We start from the raw sequence: 7,793 nt of genomic DNA, 5'->3' as shown, positions 1-7,793 counted from the left end.
AAGGGCCCGGCCAGCTTCTGGACGGCCACGCTACCCTACCCAAGTCCCAGGCAGGCCAGGAAGGCAAGGCCAGCGCCTTCCTCTTCGTGGAGGAGGCGTACTCGGAGGCCACGACCAGCGAGCGCAGTCGCGTGCCCCTGAAGAGCCCAGAGAGGGCGCCTCTAAGGGGAACCCCTGCTCCCCACACACCCCGCGCAACCCCTCCTCAACAGCGGCGGCGCAGGCGCGGAGACGCCGCCCCACCCCCAACCCCACCCGCAGCCCCGCGAGGTGTAGCCGGAACTTCAGCCCAGGTGGAACTGGAGCCTGAGCAGAAGCCCAGGCACCCAGACAACAGCGAGCCCCGCCTCATTCGAGGGGACCTACAGGGCCGAAGTCATGCCAACCTGGGGTCCCCGAGGAGAAACTACAAGTGCCACGACGCAGGATGCGAGAAAGTTTTGCGCCTTGAGAACTCACAACGGCAAGAGGGCCTTCGCCTGCGGCTGGCAGCACGGCAACTTGAAGTTCGCGCCTCCGCCGAGCTGGCGCGGTAGCGCCTCACTGCGCACGCGCGAAAGCGTATGTGGCCCACCTGTGGCAAGCTCTTCAAGGGCGAGGACCGCTTGAGGAAGCCCGCGCGCCCCCGCACGCACTCCTGCCCGGCTGCTGCAGCAGCCCCGCGGGGACCCGGCCCCGCTCCCTCAGCGACGCCAACAGCTCCACCACCAGCCCGGCCCACGCGCCTTGAGCGCCTGCGCCCCCCCCCCCCCCCCAGGCTCTCACTAGCCCCGCCGCCCCCGCCCCTCGTCGCCATGGGCCGAGGCCTGAGGACCCTCCCCCTTACCGCAGCCAAAAGCAGGTGTTCTCACTTGGTCTCCTGAATACTTGTCTTTTCCAATTTTGTGATGAGAAAGGAGAGAACTTTGTGAAGTCGACAACGAAAACAGTTTTCTTCACCTCAGGTGTCAAAGTAAATTTGTAAAACAGCAGCAACAAAACAGCATCCACAAATTGCACAGTAGACACGTCCGCGAGGGTGAGATTCAGCGGTTCCTCCTTCTCAGGGATGGACATGTCCCAGAGTTCAGTAAAGGATTGACCCCCCCGCTTCTCGCCGCCTTATCTGTACATAGATTTGCACTCCGGAGTTTCCTTTAGGTTCGGCAACACACTGGGGACAAAGCCCGCGAACCATTGCAGGTGGAGCTCTGTTCCTAGTCTGCATATCAGTGGATCAGTCCTTTGAGAGCTGTCGTGGTCACTGACATTTGTACTTTCAGGACAGATTCCTAAGCTGGGGGCCGTGCGTCTCCCTTTTACTGCCCATCCACCCAGCCTCCAGCCTCCGCTCTAGCTCCCGGCCAGGCTCAGAATGCAGACGGTTCTGAGGGACAGGTGGCCTTAAGCGATGGTGGACAAAGGGAGCACTCTACCCAAGGAGACTGCAGAGTCATCTGGCTTCATGAGGCCCTGCCTCTCCCTCTCTACGGGACCTTCTCTCTGGGGCCCCTCAGAGCACTGGAAGCAGAGATGCAACTCGGGTTGGGTGGACAGTTGTGCCATCCCATGTCCAGTGTGACAAGCCCAGGCTATCCCCCTGAGCCTCAGCTATTATGTGCTCAGTCCTGTGCCTGGGATGCTACCGTTGTCATGGCAAGCCGAGCATACTGACTGATAGGCCTCTTGTAGCCCACTGCAGACAGGGGCTGCTGCTGCTTTTGCTATTATTGAATCTAGCTGACAGAAGTGGATGGCCCTTCTACTGCCCCGCCTCACAGTACAGGAAAAGCTTGTTTACGACCTTGTTCTCCTCAGGAGGAAGAAGTTCTCAATGATTAGTTACTTGAACTTGAGTTCCCAGGTCTGCTCATTCTGTGCCTTTTCCAGATCCTCCTATATGTGGACATGCTTATCATACTTCTCCTAGATGTCTGCCTTCACTGCCTGCTGTTTGGCATAGAGCTTCTTGAGTTTCTTGGTTTTGACTTCGATGTCCTGCTGCAGGGATGTGTAGGTGCCCTGGAACTACCTGGTCTCCTCACCTCAAATCATCACCTCCTGTTGCATTTCCTGCTCGTGGCATTTTTTGCTTGGCAATCTCCTGACTCTTTAGTTTCTAAATCTTCTGCTGCTCCTTGGTGTGATCCATGATGTTCCTGCCCCAAAGGAGCAGCTTGCTCTCCACTGCCTTGTACTAGGATGCAAGCAGCTCTGGAGATCTTCCAGCATCTTCTCCTTCATCTCCAGCAACTTCCACTTCTCCTCACTCACCAGGCTGCAGACATCCTGGATGGTCACCTTCTCTTCCTCTAGCCGCTACTACTGCATCTGCAGGTAATTCTTTATGTTCTTATCCAAGGCCAGTTCCAATAGGCTGGGGCAGGTGGTGGTTGTTATCCTCCTCTTCTGCCTCCCAGGCCTTGATCACTGGCCCTTCATGGTATCCCACTGTGGCTGACATGGCCTTCTTTATGCTGCTACTCTTCTTCCAGAGCCACTTTCCCAGCGCCCCCTTCTTCTACAGATGAGACTTCAGGTAGGTAATCTCCTCCTAGAATTCTTGCAGCTGTGTGTCTTTGGGATCCTTGTGCACCCAGGGCTTGTTCATGATATTCTTGGCTCGGTTCACAAAGCGCAGGTTGGAGAGGGTCTCCTTGGAGCCAGTAAGAAGCTAGCTCCAGTGAGGCCACCATGATGGTCTTATCATTCCCCTCAAGAGAGTCCTGCAGCAGCCAGGTCAGCTTGGAGTCCCAGTAAGGGATATGGGTGCTCCTGTTGCCCACCAGAGCAGTGATCTGACAGGGCAGACAGAAAGAGATTTGATTTTGGAGGGTTCCTTAGGCCCTTCTCTACCACTGCCTTCACCTTCACCATCACCATTATGCATGAACTGTGTGCCTATCTTTTCAGCTTTGTAAGGACCTGCTTTATTCTGTTTCTTACTACTAGTCAGATCCACTAGATTGAGCTTACCCAAATAGATGTGGTCCTGGCTATCACAGCCACACTCAGTGCCATCCATGGTAATGACGAAGATGGAGTGGGAGCAGGAACTGACTTCATTCGTGTATGTGTTGCCCATAACCCGAGTCTGGTTCCACAAATTCATCATATACTCAATCTCCTTGATATTCTTGGTGACAAAGGAGGAGAGGTCCTTGATGTGGATACCTCAGGGTTCTCTATCAGCTTTAGCCTCTTGCTGGGCTACTTGGAGAGCAGATCTCAAATCTCCTTCTGGTATATCTCCAGGTAGGAGGCCTGGACCAGGTACTGCTGGTTCTAAGAGCATGAGAAATGAGTGAAGAAATGCTCAAAGGTGTTACCCTGTACAGCTTGGGCTCCCTTGCATGGTATAGGTCATGCCAGTGCCCATCTGGCCATAAGCAAACACCATGCCGTTGAAACCCTGAAGCATTGAGTCTTCTAGAGGCCTCAAATTTTTATCATCTAAGTCTGATAGTGTGGGGATTCCACAGAATCACCTGGCCCAGTTTTACATCCACAGTCAGAATCTACTAGTAAATAGCATTCTCGTCCCTGTGGCTGAGAGAGTGGCACTGGGCCATCACCTTCAGGACCTCTCTGGCCTTGGTTTTACTGGCCATCTTGTTGCTCCGTCCTTCCACCACCCCCAACCTAGCGTACTCTGCAGCCTGGGTGGTCTTGCTGCGCTCTGTAGGTCTGGATCAGTGGGGCTGGCCCAGCCCCCCGGTGCTACTCTTCAGTCTGCATGCAGCCTTCCAGGGCGGGGATTCTGGGATATGGCCCCACTAGTGCTGCAGTCTGGGCCTCCACAGTTCTTCAGTCCTTGCAGCACTGGTTTGTGGGTGGGGAGGTGTAGAGCGGGGAGAATTAGGCAGAATTCCTCGAAGTCACAGGAGCTATGGTAGCTGAATGGCAGTGCCTAGAACTCCTCATTTGGGGGCAGAGGAAGCCCTGCTGTAAACAGCTATGGCAACAATGAGATACAAGAAGAGGAAAATGGGATGGGGGTTGGCACCACTGAACAGTCTTCTCCTCTTCCTCCTCCTGCTGGTGGTGTGAACTGCTGGTCCTGGATGGCTGGGGGTCCCAGACTTCCCACGGGCAGAGACTCACATGGAGTCTTACCTCAAAGATGGGGAATCATTCTTGCCACCAGCGTGGCTGTTGCTACCTCTGCCTCCACTTTATCTGTCACCACCCCTGGAGGGAAAAAAGAGAAAGGTATGAGAACAGCAGCGAGAGTAAAAGATCTCTCTTTATATGTAAAACTTCTCTGATCTTTTAAAGTTTGATTATCAGATGATGAGTATGAGCCATATCTTTTCTATCATAAAAATGTTTTCTAATATGTGAAGTTTTGTTTAAAAGAATATAAGCAAAAACAAAACCTGCCATTGCCAATGAAAACTCAGTGTAGATGATATGCATACTTTTATATCATGTGAAAATTATACCTTCTTCTTGAATATATAATTATGAAAAACATTAATTTGGTGCCTCTGTGATAACTACTGGGTTTAGATACAGCTACTAAATGTTAAACCAGATAAGTAATTTCCGACTTATACCTCATTAGTTTTTGTTCCCTTCATTGGAGAAAGAAACAACTGTTTAATTTTTCTCATTCTAAGTAAATGTCTGTCTGAGTTCTAGTGATAGAATTGGTTTTGCCCAGTTGAAGGATTCTTAAAAAAATATGCATCTAGTTGTTCCTAAGAAATGTGGAAGAGTTTCATTTCAACTTGTATGTTTGGTTGTTTTTTTTTTTTGGGGGGGGGAAGGTAATTAGGTTTACTTATTTACAGATTACTACTATTATTATTCTGGAGGGAGGCAATTAGGCTTATTTATTTTTAGAGGAGGTACTGGGGATTGAACCCAGGACCTAGTGCATGCTAAGCATGTGCTCTACCACATGAGCTATACCTTCCCCCTCATTTCAACTTGTAGTTCATTGTAAATATGTTGTTTTTACTTTCATGGCAGTTTTGTCTTCCTCATCGCTTTTATATATCTTAGAACAAAACAAATGACAAAAATGTAAACTATATACTTGTCTTGAGGACCTTAAAGAATTTAAGGAATTGATGGATCATATCTAGTCTAAAGCTACAGGATATTGACCAAAAAGGGGAAAATAGGAGATCTTCACTCGCAGTGGCAAACTTTGCATTGTGGAAAGAGTAGAATGATTTACTATGTAAGAAAGCTTAGTAACAAGGTAATGCAAAATTAGAAATATGCTGAGAATGAGTTCGCATTACTATGGTATCTGGCTAGGAGACCACCAAATACCCTAATCCTGCTCTTAGCCAATCATCCCTCCTTGTGAAAAAAGAAAATATGTGCACAGTTATAAAAGGTCAAAGCCAGCTGAAGAAGACAATTACTGGCCATTACTTTGGTGGCAAACCTCAATGCAGGACGTCTCCCCCTCAATTATGTAAGCCTGAATGGTGTATAATTACAAATACTGAAGTAAGTTCGCTTTTATCTAAGTGCAAACTGAAGTATCAAATTACTAGAGTTTGAGAGATAGGCAAAAAATTTACCCATTTTACCTTCCCAAGTGTGAAATCAATAAAGAGCCGTACCCAGAAGTCAAGCAGATGGCATTTGTTCTTCAGTCAAGTGGTTCTGCTCACAGCCTGTGCGTTCTTGAAAAAGAGAAGAATATTAGGGGCTGAGTGAGGGGTGCTTGTACAACTCCTTGTCCCAAGAGAGGGTGTTTAATTATTATCTCCTCCCCTCAATGTTGACCATGTATTTATTATTGAAGGGCTTTTCAAAAAGTCAGTGGCATGTTTGGCTTTTCTCAGACAAGAAGTAGATGAAGGGAAATAGAAAATAGATGCTGAGAAAAGCAACATTCAACGCATAGAGATCAAAACTTGCCAATTGCGATAAACGACTAAAACATTTCAACACAGCATTTAATGATGGAATCAAGGAAGCTCTACCCAAAAAGTACCAGACTTACATGTTTGCATAATTGAATTCTATCAAAACCTCAAGAAACTCATAATTGCATTTCTATACAAATTCTTACTGAGAATAGAGAAGGAAGGAAAGCTTTAAATTATTTTTATGTAAATTCTTGGTATCGTTAATAACAAAAACTGACAAATATGCAAAAATAATTTCTAATATGAATAAACAGTACCAAACTCCTAAAATAAAATATTAGCAAGTACAACCCATTGAGGTATTAAAAGAATAACACATCATAACCAAGATGAGCTCATTATAGTACTGGAAATATGTTTCAGTATTAGAAAATCAATTAAGTTTAACCCACTTAAGTATGTCAAAGGACAGAAACCACAATATTTATTCATAGTTGTTCAAGATGACATTTGATACAACAAAATATCTATTCCAAATAATATTTCTTGAATAAAGCTTCTTTCCCATGATAAATTGATAGTATAAAAAATTTAAAATATTTGCATGCTAGAATTATTTTTAAAAGGCAAAATATTTCCTATATATACTGCTAAAAGGGCAAATTTTCTTATATCTTAACCTTGATTGCCTAGAAAATAGAACCTGAGACAAAAATATAATGTGCTAGCACTTAATTAAGAGGAAGGGTATAGCTTCAGGGAAGTGGAGGACAAAGGGGAGTGGGGAAGGAAAGGAGGGAGAACAAGCAAGTGGGTGCGATATTAAACAGACTGCAGCTTATTAAAAATACATCATATTTATAGGTCTCATGGTGTGTTCAGAGAGGTCATTTGAGCTACTGTTTCAGCTGTTGTCCTTCTTTTTAAAAAATTATTCCAGTGATTTGCGATACTGTCTTAATTGTATCCTAATTTTTAAAATATTTTCATTCATCTCTATTTTTATGGTATTCTATTGATCTATTTCCCATTTGGGTGGTAATTACACACTTTTAATTGTTGGCTTAACTACACTTGGATATATTATTGGCTAGTTTACCTGTTTTGCTCTTCTTTTGAAGAACTCCCTAAGATAGTTGCTTGCTCATTTTTTTCCCATATGAATGTGTGTTTGCCTAACTCCATCTTTTAAAAGTTGGTATTTTTTTAGGACCACATTCATTTTGGAAAATAAATAAGGAAGACCTGACTCTTTGGCTTTCTGTCTAATTGTCTGAAAGACTGCCATGAAAATGCTATATGACAATTCTCCTGTACTCTCAGTTGTTTAAAAGAAAATTCATGTAGTCTCATGAATGTGTAGGGTACTTGTTCTGTGATTTCAGACAGCTTGTCTTGTGTGGTATTACGCTTGTCACTGAAATCAACTATGGGATGCTTGGGGCAGCTCTTCTCATTCTCCTTAGATAACAGTCCTTGCCAGGTGCTGTAATGTGAGTGTTTCTGTCCCTCCGAAATTCAGATGTTGAAATCCTAATCCCCACGGGATACTATTAGGAGGTGATTAGGCTGGGAATGTGGAACCCTCATGAATGAGATTAGTGCTCTTATAAAAAAGGCCCAGAAATTTCATTCACCCCTTCCACCTCCTGCTGGTACAGATAGATGGCCATCTAGGATGCAGGCTTTTACCAGATGCTGAATCTGCTAGTGGTTTAATCTTGAATTTTCCACCCTCCATAACTGTGAGATATAAATTTCTGTTGTTTATAAGCTACCTGGCCTATGGCATTCTGTTGTAGAAGCCTGAATAGACCACTACACCTTGATATGTTACATTCATGGAAGGTGGCATGAAGTACAATAAAGCAAGTAGAAACATATAAGATTACTTAATTTCTAGCTTTGAAACTAGCATACTGTCACTTCCACATACATGATGTTGGCAAAACCAAGTCATAGTCAAGTAAAAGTCAA

The 7,793-nt window shown here is 45.6% G+C and overlaps 1 pseudogene; it reads right to left on the bottom strand.

Moving 5' to 3' along the window:
- Positions 1-851: 851 nt before the first annotated feature.
- On the bottom strand, positions 852-3,590 carry LOC105074980 (kinesin-like protein KIF3C; annotated as a pseudogene).
- Positions 3,591-7,793: the final 4,203 nt, after the last annotated feature.

This window comes from Camelus bactrianus, chromosome 2 (assembly GCF_048773025.1).
Source record: "Camelus bactrianus isolate YW-2024 breed Bactrian camel chromosome 2, ASM4877302v1, whole genome shotgun sequence".
Lineage (NCBI taxonomy): Eukaryota > Metazoa > Chordata > Mammalia > Artiodactyla > Camelidae > Camelus > Camelus bactrianus.
Note: the sequence above shows the minus strand (reverse complement) of the source record. Positions and strands in the feature narration are given on the sequence as shown.